The sequence below is a fragment of the Manis pentadactyla genome, chromosome 6, assembly GCF_030020395.1.
Source record: "Manis pentadactyla isolate mManPen7 chromosome 6, mManPen7.hap1, whole genome shotgun sequence".
Lineage (NCBI taxonomy): Eukaryota > Metazoa > Chordata > Mammalia > Pholidota > Manidae > Manis > Manis pentadactyla.
This window is the reverse complement of record NC_080024.1, coordinates 32,719,782-32,742,348: the sequence shown is the minus strand read 5'-3', so window position 1 is coordinate 32,742,348 and position 22,567 is coordinate 32,719,782. Positions and strand designations below refer to the sequence as shown.

Below are 22,567 nucleotides of genomic sequence, written 5' to 3'. Positions count from 1 at the left end.
ACTGAGGTCCAGGACATAGAAGCCAAAGTCAAAGCCCCATGTCCAGCCTGTGTCCCTGAAAGGCTTCCGGGGGGACAGTATTCAGGCTTCGCCTGGGCCCTTACCCCCACAGAGGGACAACTGGATGTTGTGGTTTGATGGGGGGGAGGTCAATGCCCCCACCTCGGGGGACATGGTGGGTACTGGATGCCACATGTAGAATTAGAAATTCATTGGTCCCCCATGAATGTACATGTCCTGGTGCTGGTGGTCACAGGAGCTGAATGTTCTCTGATTTATGGGAACCCTGAGCATTTTCCTGGGACCTTTGCTGTGATAGATGGCTACGGGGATAAGGCAATTAGAAGAAAGCCCAAATCCCATTGGAGATAGCGTGTTTACCCCACAAGGGAGTATACTGTATACATTTCTCTCATCCCTGAATATATTTAGGGGTCAATATCCTGCAGAGCCAGTGGTTATAGACCACTGCAGGTGAGTTTTCAGACTGAGGGTATGTGTGGTGAAGGGAGTTCTGAGGGGATATGGTAAGCACCCACCTGTAGCTCTGCCTGTACCTCTATGGTGACGAATACTAAGCAGTATAAATTACCTGAGGGACACAAGGAAATTGGAGAAACTCTACAGGAGTTGGAGAAGGTGGGCATCATGAAGCCCACTCATAGTCCTTTTAATTCCCCAGTGTGGTCAGTGAAAAAGCCAGATGGCTACTGGTGTATGACCATGGGCTACAGGGAATTGAGTAGTCACACCCCCTTTCCATGCTCTTGTCCCCTCTAAAGCAGCCCCTATAGACACTGTCAGTCATGAACTAGGAACATATCATTATGTTGTGGACCTTGCTAATGCTTTCTTCTCTACTGACATAGCACAGGAAAGTCAGGAACAGTTTGCCTTCATGTGGGAAGGCTGGCAGTGGACATTCACTGTCCTTCCACAGAGATACCTCCATAGTCCCAGGACTTGGCCACATGGAAGAAGCACCAATGGTGTGGCTGTATCACTACATTGATGATATGCTTACGTCTGATTCTCTTGCAGATTTAGAAGAGGCAGCCCCTAGACTGCTGTAACATCTATAGGAGAAAGGATGAGCTGTGAATAGCACCAAGGTTCAGGGACCTGGTTTGTCAGTAAAATTCTTGGGGGTTGTCTGGTCAGGTAAAACTAAAGTTATCTCAGAAGCAGTCATAGACAGGGTCCAGGTTTTCCCTACCCCTACCACTATGGCAGTATTACAGGAGTTTTGGGGTCTTTTGGGCTACTGGAGAGTATTTATCCCACACTTTGCACAAATTCTGAAGCCCTTATGCCGGTTGATATGAAAAGGGCATCAGGTAGGACTGGGACATGAAACATGTACAGCTGTTTTTACCATGCAGGCCTTGAGTGTACTCATCAAGGCCCTGTGAGCTAGGTGTTCATGTAACTGAGGATGGTTACGGATAGGGCCTTTGGCAGTGGCTTGAATGGACATTCCAACTTAATTGGATTCCGATCACAACTATGGAAAGGAGCAGAGATCCAGTACAGCTTGATAGAGAAGTAACTGGCTGTTGGGTACGACGCCTTGCTGGTTACAGAGCCCATCACTGGAACAGCTCCGACCAATATAACCACCTATGTCATCGCAGGGTGGGTACAAGACTGGACCCAAAGGCATGGCACAGAGGCCTACACTGGCCAAATGGGCGCATATTTACATCAGCATAGCATCCTCTCCTATAACCCCTTAAGTGGAGAACTCCAATGCTAATTGGGGCCAGTGACCTATACCAGTGGAAAGCAGGAAGAACTTCCTTTTGAGCCTTTGGTAGCTGAGAGTCCTATCAGGAGGGAAAAGCCCCTATACCTGAAAATGCTTGGTATACAGTTGGCTCCAACTGTGGGCAGCCCCCAAAGTGGAGGGCTTTGGCTTTCCATTCTCAGACTGAGATGATATGGATGGAGGATGGAGAGGAGAAGAGCAGCCAATGGGCAGGGAGTATGGCTCATGATCATCTGGGAGCCCTCCCCTAGAGTTGTCTGCACTGACAGCGGGCCGTCTATTGGGGCCTGACTCTGTAGCTACTGACACGGTACCATGCCAGCTGGATAGTTGGTCACCAGCCCCTATGGAGGCAAGAGTTGTGGCAAGACCTATGGGCCTTTGGTCAAACTAAGTTACTGCATATCATGTGACTGACCATTTGCCTTTGACATCCCCAGGGAATGATGAATCAGACACACTGGCCCAGGTGTGCTGGCTAGAAGGAAAGCTTGCCTCTGATGTAGCCCAATGGTTATATCAGCATTTGTTGCATGCAGAGCAAAAGACAATGAGGGCTGTAGCCCATCAGTGGGGATTGCTGTTGACCTTGGAAGAAGTCAGCAGAACCCAGAAGGAGTGCCTTCTGTACTCTAGGAGAGACTTACACTGAGTTCCACAGCAACATGGGACAATAGTAAATGGGCCGATACCCCTTGTCAGGTGGCAGATAGACTATATTGGGCCTCTGCCCATATCAGAAGGAAATCAGTATGTCATGACTTGTGTGGACACAGCTACTAGACTGCTGGTTGCTTTTGCTGCATATCATGCAGATCAGCAAAGGGCCAAAAGGGGCCTAGAGCGTCTCTTTGTAGCCTATGGCTGGCCACAGGTGATTGAGAGCGATCAAGACACCCACTTTACTGGACATGCATTACAAGAATGGGTGCAGCAATTAGGAATAAAGTGGACATTTCATGCATCATATAACCCTACTGGGGCAGACATGATAGAGAAGTACGACGGTTTGTTGAAATCTGGCCTGAAGTTGGACACTAGTAGTCTACAGTGCTGGTCAGTTCATTTATGGACAGTGCTATGGCATTTGAATGAGAAGCCCTGACAAGGAGCCTTGAACCCTGTGGATATGCTAACCCACATTGCTGCCTCTCTTCAACAACTGTATGTGCAAACCAAGGAGGAGTTATTGAAGCCAGTATATGGTCAGCAGAGCAACATTCTGCTGCCAGCCCCAACTGCATTAAACCCTGGAGACTCTGTTGAGTGGATGTGGCCCTAGACATTTCAACACATGGACCAGTGATGGCTGGCCCTTCTGGAAACTTGGGGAAAGGCCTGGAAGCTGGCCTCCTGTGTATTCCTGAAGTAACAGCAGAGTGGCCCCCAAAGATCATGGTAGTGTACCCAAAATGTCTGGGAGATAACAGCATCTTTGGGGGAAGTTTCATCTTTATGACCAGTGTCTGTACCTCTTGTAGTCCTATATATTGACCCATCTGTTACTCCCACAGGGAGTGGGGGTGAAAGTCTGGTATACTAGACCAGGAAAAGATCCCATTCCTGCCACTGTCCTATCACAGGACCACTCTCTTGCATGCCTCTTACCTGATGGACAAGATTTGCCTATGCTGGTGTCATTTAAACATGTATCTTATCACCCTTAAGGTTTCTTTCTTCTACAGTTGCTGTGGCTGGGGCCCACCCCCTGGCTGCAGCTACTGCGTGTTGATTGCTTTGAACTCCCTACCTGTTCAGCTACTGACTGCCTCTGCAATGGGCAAGCTGTGGACTAAATATGCAAAGGACTTTGAATCTAGCTGAAGCCTCCATCTTGAGGATTATCGTGATTTTATTGCTGTTGCTATTTTATGTTATTAGTCTGGTTAAAATGCTCCAGTTTTCTCACCCAGGAGCCATTGTGGAAGATGGGGAGTGAGCTGATTGTGAGGCGAGATTTCTCAAGGGGTGGGCTGTGGGTAAAATTGCAGTATTTCCAGAATCTGTTGCCTGGCTTTAGTGCATCTCCAAATCAATAGGTATTTCAAAGGGGTGGAGAGAAGTAGTCCATCTCCATTTCAATAGGTAATAACAAGGGTAAGTGAGAGCATATCTGGACTGGAGAGGTTGGGTGGGGTCCCTTCTCCTGCAGCCGGGTTGTAAGAGACACAGGAGAGCACAAGTGGACGACGGCTTGTAAACAATAAACTGGTTTCTCCCACTTTATTTCTCCCTTTGACTGAATTCAGTTTCAAAGGCATTTTGCCCCAGGATTTTCCCCCCAGAGTTACAGCAGATTTACTTAAAATTAGATTTAATAATTTTGACATATAAATAGATGGCACACTGTAACAGTATTCTCTCAGAGACTGTCACAGGGAAGAGTGCCTTGTCAGAAACAGATATGCAAAATAGAAACATCTCCATGAAAAACAGATTCATTTATTAAATACCTACATTTAAGAGAAAATTACCCATTTTGAACTATCTCCAAGATACTTGTTTAAATGATTACAGATAATGTTCACAACCAATTGAGCAGAAGAGTTTCCCAGCAATACAAAACATATCTTAAGCTCCATTTTTCAAGATCCACTTTCTCTATAAAACTACCTTGATGACTGTAGCACACACACTCTACTTTTAACTCTCAGTTTTTTATTTACTGTCATACTTAACTACTTAGCATTGTACTATAGACTACCATTATTTTCCACTGATATTATATATTTTGAATACAAAGAGGAGAGAAGTTTCAAAGCAGTAGATCAGTAGAAGGCTGGTGGTGGTTAATGCATGTGAAGTACAAGTAGAAGGCTTGAAACCTCTTCACTAGTTGCCATGAAGCTTTTCAAATATATGCGTGTGACCCCTCCAGTACCTTCTGATTTAGTGGGAGACTGGGATGGAATCTGCATACTTGTATATTTCAAAACCTCCAAGAAAAGTGAAAATAGGATTAAAGACCACTTTTTAACTGTCCTTAAAGGTGATGGCATTTGAACACCTGTGACTTCATCATTTGTAATGAAACTTTTTCAGATAAAATAAGATGGATAAAATTTTGTTTTCCAGAATTTCTGCTGGGGATGAATAAACCTATCCAACATGGCGAGAAAGACATCACTTTCAAAGAAGACTGCAACAATATCCACATCTAATATGCTCTTCTTACAATCTGCCTTAACATTCTTCCTACTGAGAGGTAAAGTCTGTGTTCTCCACCCTGGAATCTGGGGGGACCTGCAACTATGGAGGAAGTGATACTGTGTGACTTCTGTGGATACATCATCAAAGATGCTAACGGCTTCCACCTGTTTCTCTTGGAAAGGTACTGTTAGCCAGCAACCACCACCACACAGGTAGGTGAGGAATCCTTCAGATGACTTCAGCTTCAGTCACTTCTGACTCCAACTGCATGAGACACTCTCAGAGAGAACTATCTAAGCCTGGTCAACCCCCAGAACCATTTAAGATAATGATTGTTGCTGTCTGTAGCCACTACATTCTGCAGTGATCCATAACAGCAATAGATAATGCAACACAGTGCTACTCCTTGTGAAAAGATAAACTGAGAGTGGGGGACTAGACTCAAGTTTGGAGAAAGCTCTGTAGGGACTAAAAGGTGGCAGGTCTGAAGTACTGAATAGGGAAAGCAACCACAGATGAGGTGCAGAGGCTGTAAGATAGTAAAAGGGCTATGTATCATGTGATTTCTCCTTTTTAAACCTCCAAATAGTCAATAAAGTCACTAAATTTATGAGCCCTTAGCTCATCAGGAGCTTTGTTTCTGCAAAGTCACAGGAGCAGAAAAAGAGATGAGACTATAAGGAAGTAAAGTTAGAAACTGTGGAGAGGGAATTGGACATCCACAGGCTAAAATGCACCTATATCTTGCAGAAAGGCTCCACGTGAATTCTTATGTTAAAAAGTTGTTTCCTTTTCAGTTAAAAATGAATGAGGAATTGTTATGTTAAAAAGTTGTTTCCTTTTCAGTTAAAAATGGATGAGGAGTTGCATTTCCCAATAATAAAAAATACCACTTTAGGACTGCTAACACCCATATGCTTCTCTCTCAAAAGACCAGCAAGACCAAAGCTTGAACATTACTATATAAGAATAAACATTGACAGAATTCTAGTTTCAAGCCGAATTAACTCTGTTTATCTGTACTATAAAAATAGTCATTTTTCACTGAAGAGGATTACTACTTCTTACCAAGAAATAATATTTTCATTCAACAGATACTTAAATATTACTATAAGTTTGGGCACTGTGCTGATAAGCACAGGGAACACAGCTACTTAAAGGGTAAACATGGCCCCTGCCCTCAGGCAGTTTTATTATTAAAATTTCTAACAAGAAAATAGAACTTTAATACCTTTTATACTCTTTACTTTTAAAATTAATGTACCTACATGTTACAGTATTTAAATCTGAAATGTTTTCATTACACACCAGGGGTGAGTGGGGGGCGGGGGGAACAGGGGATTAAAGAAGACAAATGTAAGAAAGACACATTCAACATTTCCAGAGTAAATAATTACTAGTCTTTTGTTATAATCACTCGTCAAATAGTTGTTGAAATAAATATAACTGGACATTATATTTTTACTTGACAACACATGATCACAAAAAATTAAATGTTCCCTCAAAAAACTCACAGGAAGTAAAATCAGTCATGGGTTCTATTAGCCAAATCATCATCTAAATTATCTACATAGATGTCACAGCATAGGAATTAATGCATTTTAGGTAATTCTTCAATATCAAAGTCTTACAGCCAGACAGCTGTATTTCTTTAGAGAAAACACTTTACACCACTGTGAATAAACAACAATGCTTTTATTCAAAACTCGTTACAGGTTTAATTTGTGATTAGAAAACATTCTTAATGTACATTTAAAAGAATACAATTTCCATGGATAAAATGTTTAACTGAAAATGCGGCCTCATTTTCCTTATTCTAGTAACTGTATTTCTAGAAACATACTGAAGAAAAAAATATCCATTTCATAGCCATCAAGTAGGCAAAAACATTAAGTTGATAAAACTAGGGGTTGGGGAAGATGAGGAGCCGTGGGACACTGCCTCACCACTCTGGAGAGGCATCTGGGTATTATATATGATCCTACAATACCACTTCTAAGTTCCCAAGCACTTAAGAGACAAACACCAGAGGAAAGGAACAAAGATTTTCACTGTGGCATCCTAACTATCCCTTAAAAAGGGAATGGAAAAACTGGCTCATTCTGAAAAAAGATAGATCTGGATCTCTAAGAAACAGCATGAATACTGTCAAACCATATGGTTGAACAAAAAATGCAAATTTTTAAAGAAAATAAAGTTATGGTTTATATAAAATTCAAAAGCATAAAACAGCAATGAGTAAAATATTACAGATACATATGTTTTAAATGTACTAAAACATGCACCAGAACAATACAAATTGTTACCTGGGGAGGATTTCTGTTGTATTTGTTACATCTCTTGAAACAAATTATCTGAAGTAAAATACAAACTATTATTACTGGTGATGAGTACACAGATGTCTATTATGTTTTATACTTTTATTTAAAATGTTTCAAAATTAAAAGCACTTACTTTAAAAAGAAATTCAAAACAAGGACGAAGATTGTGAACAAGTATGTTCATTAAAGCCAAATATTAAAAAAAAACAGGGGTGGGCAACTAAATATCCTGGAAGAAAAGGAAAACTAGTTAAGTTGGGATGTGTTCTATGTCCATCCTGGATTATAATGCAGATGTTGTAAATTAATCACAAAGCATTTAATGCATGGGAGAATGCTAGCAGTACACGTTTAAATGAAAGAAGAATTAAATTGTGCATATAATAATGAGCTATATACACACATATATGAGAAAATATACCAAAAATTTTAACTGCAGTCATTTCTGGGTGGTAGAATTATGTTTTACTTTCTTCTTTCACATTTCTAAGTGTTGAATATTTCCATTAATATTAATGAAAGGGGGAAAAGGGCAAACTACAAAATGTAAACTCAAAATCCTCTGGTAAAAATGTATGCCCTAATTAAACTCATAATCTGTTTTACTTATGATTCTAAAAATACTGGACTATGTTATAATAAAGATAAGCCTCTTTAAATATTAATATTCACACCCATATAAGCAAAAAAGAATTATGCCAATAACTACATAGCTGTAAACTTCAGTCTTATTTCTGAAGATATATGCCTTAGTGTCCTCTGTTTCTAGCATTGTCACCGCAGAATCCATGGTTCCTTCATCTGTGCATTAGATAAGGTTATCATATGGAATACCTCCATACTACATATTAATTTATATCATAAAAATAAGCAGGTGTAAATAATGATAAGAAATGACACAAACAGAACAGCATGCAATGTTTATGTAACATAGTCTATGGCAACTGAAAAAATACAAAATACTGCTGAGAGAAATTAAGACCTAAATGAATGGATAGATATGCCATGTTAATAGATTGGAAGATATAGTATTGTTATATGTCAATTCTCCCCATATTGAACTCAATGTAATTACAGCCAATATCTTAATATCTGATTCTGAAATTTATATGAAAAAGCAAACGACCTAGAGTAGCCAAAACAATCTGCAAAAAGAACTTGAGGGATTTACTCTACCTGACTTCTGAGACATACTATAAGACTAAGTAATTAAGACAAACAGAAAGGGGAGAAAAATAGAGAATTATTACATCAATGTAACAAAATGGACAGTCCAAATATAGACCCACACTTATACTGTCAAATGATTTTCAATAAGGATGTCAAAATCAAGGTAGGTAAGGTGGAAAAGGAAAGGTTTTTTTTCCCAGCTTTAAAGAGATAATTTACAAATTAAAATGGAAAGCAATTTTTAACTAGTTATGCTGGAACAAAGAGAAATATGGGGAGGAGGGGAGCCTCAACTTCTCCATCATACCAGAAATAAAACTTAATTCAAAATGGATCACAGACTGAATATAAAAGCTAAAATTATAAAGCTCCTAGGCAAAACATAGAGATACTGCAACTTTGGTGTAGGCAGACTGATTAGGACAGAAAATACTAACTATAAAAGGAAAAACTGATTATTTTGATAAAGTGCAATGTAAAAAATTCTGCTCTTTGAAAGACACTGAAAACAAAACAGGCAAGCCACAGACTAAGATAAAATATTCACAAACATATCTAATAAAGGACTTGATGGCTGGAATATGTAAAGAACTGCTACAACTAAATAAAAGAATGATCAACAACCCAAGTTTTTAAATGGATAAAATACCTGTACAGTCACTTCCCAAACGGCTAATGTAAGGCTGAAAAGTTGCCCAACATTATTAGCAATCAAGGAAATGAAAATTAAAACTACAATGAGATACCACACATGTACATTACATGTGGCTAGAATGAAAAAGACTGACAATATCAAGTGCTGTTGGATATGTAAAATGATACAACTTTGGATAAGTGTGCCATTTTCTTAAAAAATTAAAAATACACCTGCCCTAAATAACCTAGCATGTCCTCATACATATTTATCCAAGAGATGTGAAAACATATATCCACAGAGATGTGTACACAAATGTCAGGGCAGATTTGTAAAAGCCAGAAATGAAAACAGCCCAAATATCTATCCATAGGTGAAGGGATAAACAAAATGTGGTATATACAATGGAATAATATTTAGCAATAGAAGAGAACAAATCCAACCAATATGGAAAAATAAAAAAATTGTTAGTCTGTGTGAAAATAAACCAAATTAGAGAGAACACTGTATGATTCCATATTATAAAATTCTAGAAAATGCAAACTAACCTACAGCAACAGGTTGCCCAGAGACAGAGATAGAGGACAGGATGACTGGCAAAGGGATATGAGAAAACTTTGGGGGATGACGGAAATTTTTGCTATCTTGATTGCAGTGATGCCTTCAGGATTGCATGAAAACTTATCAATTTGTGTACTTTAATGTGACCAGTTTATAACATGGAAATTATATTTCAATAAGGTAGAAAACTTTTTTTAAAGAAACATGCAAACCAAAAAACTTTATAGTGGAATTAGAGTTCAGAGTCAAGGTAGTGGTTACCCATGGGGGCAGGGATATAGAGCAGGTATGAGGAGGACATCCAGCATGCTGGTAACTTTCTGCTTTTCATCTTTGTACTGGTTATACACCAGTTTTCAAGTTGTGAAAGTGCACACGTATAATATGTGCACTTTTGTGAATATATATTGTTCTTCAACACCAAGTTTTTGAGAAGGGGAACATCTACCTATGATCTAGCAATTTGACTTCTTTATCCAAGAGAAACAAAACATTTGTCCATAAAAACATGTTGCACAAAAATATTCATTGCAGTTTTTTTCATAGTGGTCACAAACTGGAAACACCCTAGAGGTGCTCATCAATAGGAAACTGGATAAACAATCTGGGTATATTACATACTAGTACAATTGAGTATTACCCTACAATAAAAAAGAAGTTACTAATATATGCAATAACATGGATGAATCTAAAAACACCAGGTTGAGTGCAAGAAGTCAGAGGCAAAGTACATACACACGACTCAACTAATACAAAGTTATAATACAAAGTTATAGAACAGGCAAAACTTAACCTGTGGTGAAGCAACCATGGTTGCAGCTGCTTCTGGGATGGGGAGATGAGAGGAAGGGAAAGGAAAAAGGCAGAGTCACGGAAAGACATGGAAAAATTATAGTTATCAGAATTAGTGAATAACTAAATTAAATATTTAATGGGTAGTTTTAACTTATGTTAAACAATTCCTGAAAGCATAATGCAAAATCCAAATTTATGCTTCTAAAATAAGCCAATTACTTCAACTGTGGTGAACATTAAATTTTATTTAGGCCTCACTTTGCTCAATTTTATTTTCTTCCAAAAACACTACTTTCCAGTTACAGAATCAGAATGTCTTGTGCTTTATTTTTAAGATGGCTTTATATAAGACTATTGTACACTATGAAATGGTACTTAATATGAAAGGCTCATTACAACAGTAATTAAAACAGTAATTCACTAAAAATGCATAGTGGTTTCCAAAATGTAAGTGATCATATCCCAAGAGGTATGAGTGATGATCCACTGGGGTATAAGAAGAACATATTAAGAGTTCTATTTATGTTTAATCTTTACTTTAATACATGTATGTATTTTAAGTATAATGTAATTAATGCAATACTATAAGTATTCTTAAGATACAAAATGACAGTGGCATCTTCATTACAACCACCTGTCAGATAGTCATGTATCACATAAGCTAATCAAAGTATTCTGGTACTAAGTGATCCTAAGTATTCTGAGGCAAGAGTGACAGTATCTGCCAGATGTTTTTTCAATAATGAAATAAAGAACCTACTATTTTGGAAGCTGCTTCAAGAGACTGGTGCTCCAAAGATACATTCTCAATGATACATTATTTCCTTAATAGAAAGAGTAATTTATGTAAAAACTATATTATATAATCCTTCATGAAGCAGCTGCCTTGACCTCAAAACAAAGTTGGCAGCAGGAGAGTAAGGTCTAATTTCAAAAGCAACTACTGCAGCGAAAGAGAAGCTGAAGCAGGAAGAGTGCATGTGTTATACAATGTTTTGATATGGTTGAAAAATGACTATAAGTATTTTGTACTGAACAGATTTACTGGTGGTCTCACAGCAAAGTATTTAAATAGAGATGTCAAATTTAAAGTTGAGTTTAATAAGCATTTGTCTTTCACACAAATAGTGTAAATTTGCTGACTTTCTGTGGTAAGTGATTGTTAGCAGTGTGCTACCTAGCCACTGCTTTAAAAAAAAAAAAAAAAAAGAACATGGCTCATTTATCTGTACCTTCCAGGTGAATGAGGCATTTTCAAGCATAGTGAGAAAATAACCATATTCCAAAGAAAAGCAATGTTTGTCACCCTAAAATACTCCTACCTGTACACTAAAAACAGAGAAACCACTTTCCAACTTTCCAAATGCCTTCCAAAAATAGATTTCTATGAGGTTTGAATACATTTATTAAAAATATATAAATGCAAATCCTCACATTGGCTTGCATAGGGAAAACAAACTTTACAAGCCAGATCTACATAATTGATGCACAGAAATTAAATAAGGGCTATCTCCACTTAGAAAGTAGAGCCACAGAGGCACTTACTCTTTTTGGGTATATGTCCCTACATGAATTGCCTTTTAGCTAAGAGAAGCATTAAAACCAAGTATTGAAATAAACAGATTTAAGATCCAGACTTTGGAATTTATGTTTTACCTAGTAGTAAAAACAAGATTTTTTTCAAATATAATGCAGCATATTCATTGTTCCTGCTTTAAAAAATATATATTTATTTTAGAAACTTAAGAGTAAACAAAAAGGTTTTTAAGCCATTACTAACACTCGTAAAGCACTATCACAGATAAGGGGGATCACTGATTCCCTTGTCAGTCTCTAAAGTAATTTGTTACAATATGAAATAGCCAATTAAGCCAAGAAATAGTTATTCTTTATAAATAAAAAAATTATCAGGTTTTTGTTATTCCTTTTAGGACATGTAATACTAGCTATAATGAATTCCTCAAATAATAGCTCTCACTAAAACTTTTCATTGAATTTCTATTATATTTAGGGACAGAGAGGCATTTCAGATGAGTAAAGCCAGATCCAATACTCCAGAAAGAGCTCAGGGGGATTTAAGACAGTATCCAATTATCTACAATATAAGGTAAATCAAACAAGGTCTAAAGGAATGAAAAAGAAAGCAATTAATTCTGCTTGGTGTCAAACAGCTTCATAAAGGAGGTGTGTGACAATGGATCTGGGTCTCAAAGGTAAGTTGAATTTTGAAAGGAAAAATTAGGAAAAAGAAACCACTGAAAAACATGAACAGAGGTAGTACCAGTGGGGAAACATAAAGAATATATTGTATTTTCAAGGCATATTATTAGCTGTTTTGCTATACTGACTTAGCTAACACTTTTCTTCACATATCAAACTTAGTGAGATCCTTCTAAAGGTATTTTCCAACAAAGCATCTAATTTTTAAGTACCGTTGAAAATTTTATTTATTGCAGTATTAATATGTTTACAGTTCCAATTTTCTCTAGATTTCACCACTCTTCACCAGGGAGCTTAAATTTTAAGGGTTACATAATGACAAGACATTGATTATGGGTCTTCCAGTCTTGCCTTTCTTTGCATCTAAAGGGTTGACTTGTCCCTTCTTTTTCAAATCTACTCTCTTCACCTGTTTTAAAATCCCAGTGTCTTCTGCTTCTTTTTGGACTCTGCTCCCTCAGTTACATTCTCCTGATTCCTTGCATCCCATGCTTAAACTGGCATCCTATTTTGGAAGGGAGAATATCTATCTGTCTCTTATTTTTCCAATATGCTTAGCTCTACCCAAAGCAGAGAAACAATATGCATTTTATTAATAAAAAATACATACTTTATAAAAAGCCAATTTATAAATCATGAGTGATATATTTTAAGACATCTGCCTCAAAGTGTGGTAAATACCATATCTTAAAACAATAGCCATAAGAGCATGGGCTGAAGCTTTAGAGTTCATAAAATCTGGGGTTTCCTAATATTTTGCAACAAAACTTTTCCAGATGAAATCTTATATAGCATCCCAAATTATAAAACTGGCTAATGTGTTGCTAATACTATTCTATGTTCAAATATACTATATTAACTTATTACAAACTCAAATGGACAAATTGAGAGTTAGGTACATTAGTTTTATGACCACCTAAGCAACACATTTAATACTATAAAATTTGTTTTGATTTTACCCAGATAAGTAGTTACAAATAGTAGCAGCTCTCATTTTGTTTTTTTGTTTTGATAGCAGTTTTTAATGGCTCACTTTGCAATTTCAGGATATGCTTCAATGAAACTGATTTAAACATTTTTTTAAATAAGAATTTTTTTCTTTCCAAATGAGTTGGTAACAGTATGTAACAACTGCTTACAAGGCAAACAAGAAAAACCCAGAATTTTCCATGAGCTATGAAAACATCTATAATACAATCAGGATTTAGCGGTATATGTTCCTTTGTAGTTAAATTACTTACACAGGATGAGTATAACCCCAAAGAAATGGGCTTGGGTTTTGCCTATTGTTTAAGTAAACACAGTGCATGGGCCATAGTAATGTATTGTTTAGAAAATTCTGTATGAATAGACTACATTAAAAAAAAATCTACTGTCAACTACAAATTTCCTTATCAAAAAACCATTTAAAATTCATAAATAAGCAGAGATAGTAAGAGAAGCTTTATACTAAGGAATGCTTGCTTCCACCCCCCAAAAAAACTAACCATGTACAAGCATGTAGCAGTCTGGTTGTCAATGTGTTAAAACTTTTCATATATGTACATGAGGGTGCCAAGACCATTCAATGGGGAGAGGACAGTTCTTTCAACCAATGGTGCTGGGAAAACTGGATATCCGCATGCGAAAAGAATGAAGTTGGACCCTTACCTAACACTATATGCAAATATTAACTCCAAGTGGCCAAAAACCTAAACATAAGAGCTCAGAATAAAAATTCTTAGAAGAAAACCTAAACATAAGAGCTCAGAATAAAAACTCCCAGAAAAAGGTTCACAACACTGGATTTGTCAATGATTTATTGGACACACAAAGTGGACTTCATAAAAATGAAAGAACTTGTACATCATAGGACACTATCAACAGAGTGAAAAGGCAACCCATAGAATGGGAGAAAATACTTGTAAATCATGGATCTGACTTGAGATTAATATGTGGAGTATATAAAGAATTCCTATAACTCAACAACAAAACAACAAACCAATTTTAAAAAGGGGCAAAGATTTGGTGGACATTTCTACAACGAAGGTTACACAAATGGTCAATAAGCACATGGAAAGATGCTCAACATCACTAATCACAAGAAAAATGCAAGTCAAAAACACAATGAGATATCATTTCACATTCATTAGAATGGTCATTATCTAAAAACAAAAAACAAAATGTTTGGTGAGGATGTGGAGAAACTGGAACTCTGCATTGCTGGTGGGAATGTAAAATGCTGCAGCTGCTGTAGAGAACAGTAAGGCAGTTCCTCAAAAATCAAACATATAGGATTACCATAGGATCTAGCAATTCCACTTCTGGGTTTATACCGAAAATAATTGAAAGCAGGGACTCAAACAGGTTTGTGCATGCGAACCATTCGGAGTAGCATTACCCACAATAGCCAAAAGGTGAGAACAACCAAACATTCATCTACAGATGAATAAACAAAATGTGGGATATACATACAGTGGAGTATTATTTGGCCTCAAAAAGGAATGAAACACTTGATTCATGCTACAACATGGATGAGCCTTGAAGACATGTGAAGTGAAACAAGCCAGATACAAAAGAACAAATACTGCATGAGCCCGTTTATATGAAGGACAAAAGTACTTGAGTTCTTGGAAAAAAAAGTAGAAGAGTGGTGACCAAGGGCTAGAGGGAGAAGGGATGGGAGTTAATTGAGTAGTTTCAGTCTGGGACGATGGAAGTTCTGGAGATAATAGTGAAGATGGCCATACAACTATGTGAATGTACTTAATAACCACTGAATTGTACACTTGGAAATGTTTAAAATGGAAAGAATTTATGCTGTATATTTTACCCCTCAAAAACACTTGAGTGTGTTATTTTATTATGGTGGCAGTACAGGAATGTGGTTAAGAATTCAAGCTTAAGGATTATGATGCCTGCTTGGAAACCTAGCTCTGCCGTTTTATAGCTCTGAAGGCTGTGCCCGTTTTCTCAGATAATAATGAACCTACTTCACAGCATTATGGCAAGGATTAAATAAATTAACATTCATAAAGCACTTAAAACAGTGCATGTCATGTAGTCACTTTTTATTATTCCAGGCTGAAAATACATTTTTAATGAGATTTAAGTCAAACATCTGCAGAACCTCTGAAGGTCCTCTTCAAAATTCTAGAGTTCAGTAAAACAGATTGAAAAACAGTGTCTAATCCAAATTTCTCATTTTATTGGTAAAGGAACTGAAAGTCCAAGATAATTGATTTGCCAGGGATCACACATCTTGATTTACTAATGTTAATTTTCCTTAAGTAAAAGTTTGAGATTAACCATACTAATGTAGACATTCAACTACAAAACCAAGGCAAGAACATGGGATTCTTTAATATGTGTCCAAGAATCTATGAACAGTGTGATAGTCATCCACCATGCTAATCTAATAAATAATTAGCACAGGGTGGGAAAAAATGTAGCAAAACCTAAGAAAAGCCATCTTAATTATTCTCAAAGACAATGGTAAGAACACCTTTTCAGAAAATAAAGTGTTAAAACATTTGTGAATGACTAGCAGTTTTGCAGTTTTGAGGCATACCTAGTATGTACCCACTACTCCACACCTTCCAATTATGTACTATATAATCATAGTGAGACCTCCGGATCTGAAAAATCAGCTGCTGCTTCTACCAAATACAGCTAATATTCATCACAAGGAAATATCTACAAATGATTCTTTATTAAATGCAAACAGAAGGGAGCAGCAGTCCAAATAACACAAAATGTCTAATCCAAAAAATCATGTATTAAGCTTTGTAGACATTTTTATGCTTACTTGAATAGAGCTAGATTTGGCTTCTGGGAAATTCATAATACAAAAAGAAAAATAACAGAGACAATCTTTGAAGGTCAGACTCAACAAGAGCTATAAAGCTTTGGAGTGTCTCTATTTTGCCCTTCCCCCTTTGGTTCTCCTCCCCAATTCGGCTCTCAGAGGAGAGCACCACCTCTACTTGCAATGTCCTCCCTCCCCATCCACATCAGCTGAAATCCTACCCATCCTTAAAGGTTCACTTAAATGCCGCAGCTTCCAAGAATTTTACCCCAGTGCTTCAATGTAGAATCAATCTCTCTCCTCTTGGCGTCCCTATTTTGCACCTCTACTTCGACATTTTATTATATAATGCATTGCATTACAATTACCTATGTTCACTTCTTCCTCCACCTTCCCCCAATAAAATCCCAAGAGCAGTAAGGCGAGGAAGGAAAGAAATGAACGTTTGTTAAACACTTCAGTGCCAAGCGAGGTGCTAAAAATTTTGCATACATTATCTCATTTAATCTGTTTGAAAACTACCTGGCGAGGTAAAGTAGGTGGTGGTATTCCCATTTTACTGATAGAGAACGTAGTGTTCAGAGTTCAACAGCTTATCCAACACCACACTGCCAGCCAATTCCAGTGCTTATGGAACCGCTGGTTTCCCTGGCTTCAAAGAGCTCTTTCCACCACTCTATGCTGCAGGAGTTGTTCACTGGGTGTCCCCCACCCTGTTTGGCAGATCGTAGGTATTCCATAAATGTTTGCTGAATTTAATATTCCTATAGACTCTCTACCATCCTTTTAATAACCCAGTCACGCACCGTCCCCAGCCCGTTACCTTTACTGTTATACAGCGGACTTCACATACACACACAGGCAGCTATCCACATCTCCAAGAGAAACGCTGCAGACATCAACCCTTACTGAGAGGTTAAATGAAGAACCTTTCAATTCTCCCAGATTTCCCCAACTGCTCTTACCACAGAAGTAGGAAATGCACACACACAAGACACATATAATGCGACGCTTGTAACACTCTTCCAAAATCTCTCATTTCATACTAATCCACGTCTTCGTGCTTATAAGCAATAGAGCGTATGCGGTTTCCAGATCACACTGTGGTGACACCTTAAGATACTGTCTGAATAAGAAAACCACATCTTTCAAACTATCTTAAAACGAAGGGATCCTAATACTATTATTATACCGCCTCCCTCTCCTCCCCGCCTCGCCCCATGAATTGCAGTTTGGATTTCCGGCGGGAATGCACGCACACGCGCGCGCGCGCGCACACACACACACACACACACACACACACACACACACAAAAAGATGAGATGAGGCTCAAAGGCAGTGGAGCAATTACTTAGCTTGCTTAATTAGAAAGAAGGCACAGAAGGCGGGGCGCCTTTCTAAACCTCTGCACTGAATTCATTTATGAAACACGGAGGGCACCGAAACCCAAGGTACCCCGGACATCCACTCGCTGGTTTCTGCGGGTAGTCGGGGGAAAGCCTTTGCTCCCCGCGGTCCCGGACCACCAGGCCAACCGCACCCGCCCCAGGAGGTCCCCGCACCGCATTGTCTCCCTCCGCGCGGCCCCCGGGGCGCAGGGTGCAGCCAGGCCGGCCGACCCCCGCGCGCCGGCCGGCCGCCTGCCTCCCCGGGCACGGGCCCGCCCGCAGCGGCCGCCCGGCAGCGACCCCGCCCCAGGCTCGGCCGCCCGCACCGCGCCCGGATGGCGGGGCCGCCCGCCGAAAAATGGAGGCGGCAGGGGCGGCAGCGCCGCACAGCCCCGCGCCGGGCCGGCTCCCGCCGTCGGCCCCGAGGACGAGGCTGAGCACTCACCGCGGCAGCAGCTCGGTCCTCCGGCAGCCCCGGGCTGGGCAGCCGCCGCTTGCGGTCCTTCGGCCGCCGCCTCCTCCTCGGGCGCGGCGCTCCCTGCCCGGAGACGCCGCGAGCGCCCGCAGGTCCCGCGCCGCGCGCTCCGTGACTGACTGACTGACTGACTGACTGACCGACGCGCGGAGTTGGGCGGGGCGGGGCGGGAGCGAGCGGCGGGCGGGGTGGCCGCAGAGCCCAGCGGCGGCCGAGCTCAGAGCCGCCGCGTCCGGCCGAGACGCAGAAGGCGGGGATGAGGGCCGGGCGGCAGGCCCGAGGGCCGACTCGCGCAGGGCCGCTCGCGCCCCCGCCCGCCACCCGCCACTCACTTCCGGCGCAGGCGGCGCGCCCGCCGCCCCCTCCCGCGCGTCCGCCCTCCCGTGGCCCGCGCCCCTTGCCCGCCCAGCTGCACCCTCCCTCAGGCGCCCGACCGCACCCAGCCGGGGCTGGTAGCCGCGCTCCTCCTTTCCTCCGCGCGTTCCCGAGAGCCGCCTCCGGAACCGGTGAATCAGAGAATGAATGAGTGAAGAAGGAAAATCCCGGGCTGTCCCACCCCGGCTCGCCGTTCCTGGGAAGCAGGCCCAGCGGCCGCGGTCCCAGGACCCTGGGACACTCTGGAGCAGATCTGTCAAGGACCTGTATGATGCGCCTTTGTGCCGTGCATGTGTTCAAAGGCTCCAGGAACACATCAGATGTTGTCTTAGACACTTAAAGGACCACTGTCGTGCAATCTGAGAAGCCTTATTTTAGGACATCTCATTTTGGCCAACAACTGTCTCTGCAGTTTCGTGCACTATATTCAGAAGCTTTTAGAAACTGGACATTTCAGTTATCTTTAATTACTTTTGAACTTTGAAATTTGCTTAATTTCTGGCACCCCCTCATTGAAACTGTTTAGGAGTAAGGTGTTGGCATTTTTCCCTATCACCGAGCTCTAAATTACTCAGATACTACTTATTTTGATGCAGGCTTGACTTAGTCAGACTTGTTTTAATTTCTACCTTTATATTGCCCTTCTCCTAAAGATGATCCAAGGAAGGAGAAAAATAGAATTAAGTCATTTTTGCCTGGTTAAATGCAAAGCAAGTCTGTTGACAGCATAAAACTATTGACATATGGGGAGTGTGACCTGAAATTAGTTGCAGTGAACATTCCTTTTTCGTGTCTTCCCATCTGCTTGCAAAGTAAGAGTATCTGTATCTTGAATTTTCACAGATAAAGAATTGACAGTACATATCTGAGATCCTGGCTCCCTTTCTAAGAACCAGAGTGTTCATTTCTCTGTCCTGGGGCCAAATCCTGGTTTGGTTAATTACACTCCTTCTTTCAGATATTCTTGAGGACTTTCAAGTGGTTTCAGTCTTTTTTGCACAATATGTTCCAAACTGCTATGCAATCTGTTTCCAACTGGTATTTAGAACCATACAATATAGTGACTAGCTGCATTTCACACTTGAGGTATCTGTGCTTTAGAAATATAACTGCCCTTTTGTATTTTAAATTTAGTAGGTACTTTAATATTCTTACATAGTATAATGTTTTATCTTATAAATGAAGATGCAGCTGCTGACCAATTCATGTAGCCTTCTGTTCTTTTCTTGTGGAACTCATCATTTATTAATTTTAATGAAAGTTATTTCAATAAGTTATGATCTTCCCTAATGAATGTAATACCTCAGTTTATTCATCCTTCCATCTTCCATAATATCTAGCATAGTACCTTGCACAATAAATATTTTTGTATTAATAAATGCAAACATTTTGATAAGTGATAATTCATACATATCTATCTATAGCCTGTCACCCCATTTCCCTTATGACCAGGTTTGTTGAGATTAGACACACCTGAGTATCAAACCAAAAAATCTCTGTTGTCATCAAATGGTATCAACAGTCTGAGTGATACAAGACAGATATTCCATTCACTGAAACCTCCTTTAAAAAATAGACCTGTGAGAGCTTCTTAGATAGCTGTTAGCTGACTCTCTCTCCTCACAGTGGTTAGGTTGGTCAAGGCTAATTAGAAAAGAAAACAAAGTCACTTTCGGTCATTGAGAATAGTAAGCAGGTTCTCATCAGGTCCCTTAAAACATGAAATCATTCAATCATTCAACAAGGTTTTATTGAGCTCCGACTAAGGCCTAGGGCATACAAAGATAAGATACGACAAGGTAGTTCTTGCCCTCAAAAAAGACACAGTCTTGGTAAAAGAGGCAAGGAAGTCACTACTGGAGTACAGAGTCCATTCCCGGGTTAGGAGAGCCTTCTGGTGGAGGGGATTCTTGAACTGAATGCTCAGGGACAGGGAGAAGCTAACAAGATGAAGGGGGGAGCTGGACCTCCAGAGAGAGGCAACCGTACCTGTGCAGGTGTGGTGGCGCCACGTGGCACAATGCCTTCGAAGCTCTGCAAGTAGCTCCTTTTTTCAGGACAGGCACAGACAAGGGTCAAAGACATGGGGCAGGGGCGGGATAGAAGGGCCTCACTGACAAAGGGGCTAGTGCTAAACTAAAGAATTTGAACTTGATACTCTGGGAAATATAATAAATAATAACATCCTTGGAGTATTTGAAGGCCCAACAAATGGGTTTGTGTTTTGGAGAACGCAGGCCAGTCTGGAGTAGCAGTAAATTAGGGGATGATGTCAACTACCCAAAAGAGAGATGCTCCACGTTTCCATAAAAACAGAAGCAGTGAAACGGGGAGGAGGGATGGGATGGGAGGCATATTAAAGAGGTAGAATCTATAGGGTTTGGTGTATAACTGGATATGCAGGAATGAATGAGGAGACAGCTAGGGTGATCTTCAGGATTCTGGTTTGGGAGATGGACTGGATAGTGGTGTCCTTCTCTGAAACAGAGATGCCAGAAGGAGAAGCCCATTTCAGGGAACTGGCTGAATACCTGTATGAGAAAGAGTAGTACTGTAATTCCAGGCATATCAAAGGGTCTTAGTCCATCATTTCCAAAAGTGCGTTCTTTGGAACTCTAAGTTCCAGAAGATTTTAGTAGGTATGATTAAAAAAAAAAAAAGTTTTCCTTTAATCAAATAAGTGAGAAATGCTTGGTTAAATGAAGTTTAATGGGTTTCTAAATGAGGAGTTTTCAGTGGTTTTAATATATTACCGTGCACTGGAATTTCTAAGAAGTAGATACTATATACTGCATTCCTCAAATGTATTCAACCATGGAATGCTTTTTCCAACATCTCATAAGACGTGTGTTCCACAGAACACACTTTGGGAAATGCTGACCTAAGCCATTTTCGATTTATAGTAGAGAAACTATAGCCCCAGCAGAAGTGACTTGCCTTAAGTTAAACATCTACTACTAGAAGATATTGGACTATTATCCATATCTTCTGACCCCACTTACATGCTGTTCTCACTACACAGTACATTATGAGCTGCACACTCATTCTAGCACCATCAGCCAATCATAGGGAGAAAAATATTATTAAAGAATCATGACATAAATCCTTTTAAATGAGGTTTCAAATCAGGAATTTTTAAAGCTATCATAATTTTTAATGATTATTACCTTATCTGAGGTGAAAATATGTGTTCTTTGGAAAAGTGGGACCAATTATTACCTTAGTATGATCTTTCTGATAGCTGAGCACAAGACTTGTAACATTAAATCACATAACTAAATAGGACATCCATCTAGTCACCCTAGCCCTGAGGTAACTTTGAATAAAAGAAACTTTTAGAAACTGATAGAAACATAAAAACTCTCCCCAGAAATTTTAGTGTTGCCCCCCCCCCACCTTCATTTTAAAGAAAAGGACAGGTTCTAAAATGTGCTGAGAGTATGAAAAATCCACACCAGGTTTTGACTTCCTCTCTGGCACAGTTCCCCTGATTCTGAGGACTCTAATAGTTAATGGATGGAAAGGTTTTTATATCCTAAATTCATAGTCCCATTCCCTAGAGAAGTTTTAGTGCTTCCTATTCTTAGAAAAATGAGACAAATTATTTGTTCCCAAGAGATTTCTTAGGACTACAGGACACTTCATTTTTAGAGTAACTTCTGTATACATTACTTTTGAAACTAGGTATCGAATCTTAATTTATGTTTCAGTAATTCGCAAAGTATTTGTTTCATTTCTAAACACTGTATTCATTTTTAGTAGGCTGACCAGAGACCATCACATGTTGTCTAAGTATGTTGAGTGAATAAATAATTATTTACTTAAAAAAAATCAGTAGTTGTGAGTACTGAAAAGAACACTACTTGTTAATTAATTTATCAAAACTTTTTGTTTAGTGTCTACTGTGCCCCAGCTCTATTGAA

General features: G+C 39.6%; 1 protein-coding gene across 9 annotated transcripts in view; it reads right to left on the bottom strand.

The window, feature by feature from the left end:
* RAPH1 (Ras association (RalGDS/AF-6) and pleckstrin homology domains 1) overlaps nt 1-18,638 on the bottom strand; it is a 113,294-nt gene extending 94,656 nt beyond the window's left edge. For 2 of the 9 annotated variants that reach the window (XM_036928011.2, XM_036928014.2), the window contains exons 1-2: nt 18,240-18,636; nt 7,225-7,272 (exon numbers count right to left, since the gene is read on the bottom strand). The gene's annotated coding sequence lies outside the window, so the exon portion shown is untranslated. Of the gene's footprint in view, nt 1-7,224; nt 7,273-18,239 lie in introns of all 9 variants that reach the window. The other 7 variants (XR_005033159.2, XM_036928012.2, XM_036928013.2 and 4 more) reach the window with 7 other exon arrangements.
* Between the last annotated feature and the right edge of the window lie 3,929 nt (nt 18,639-22,567).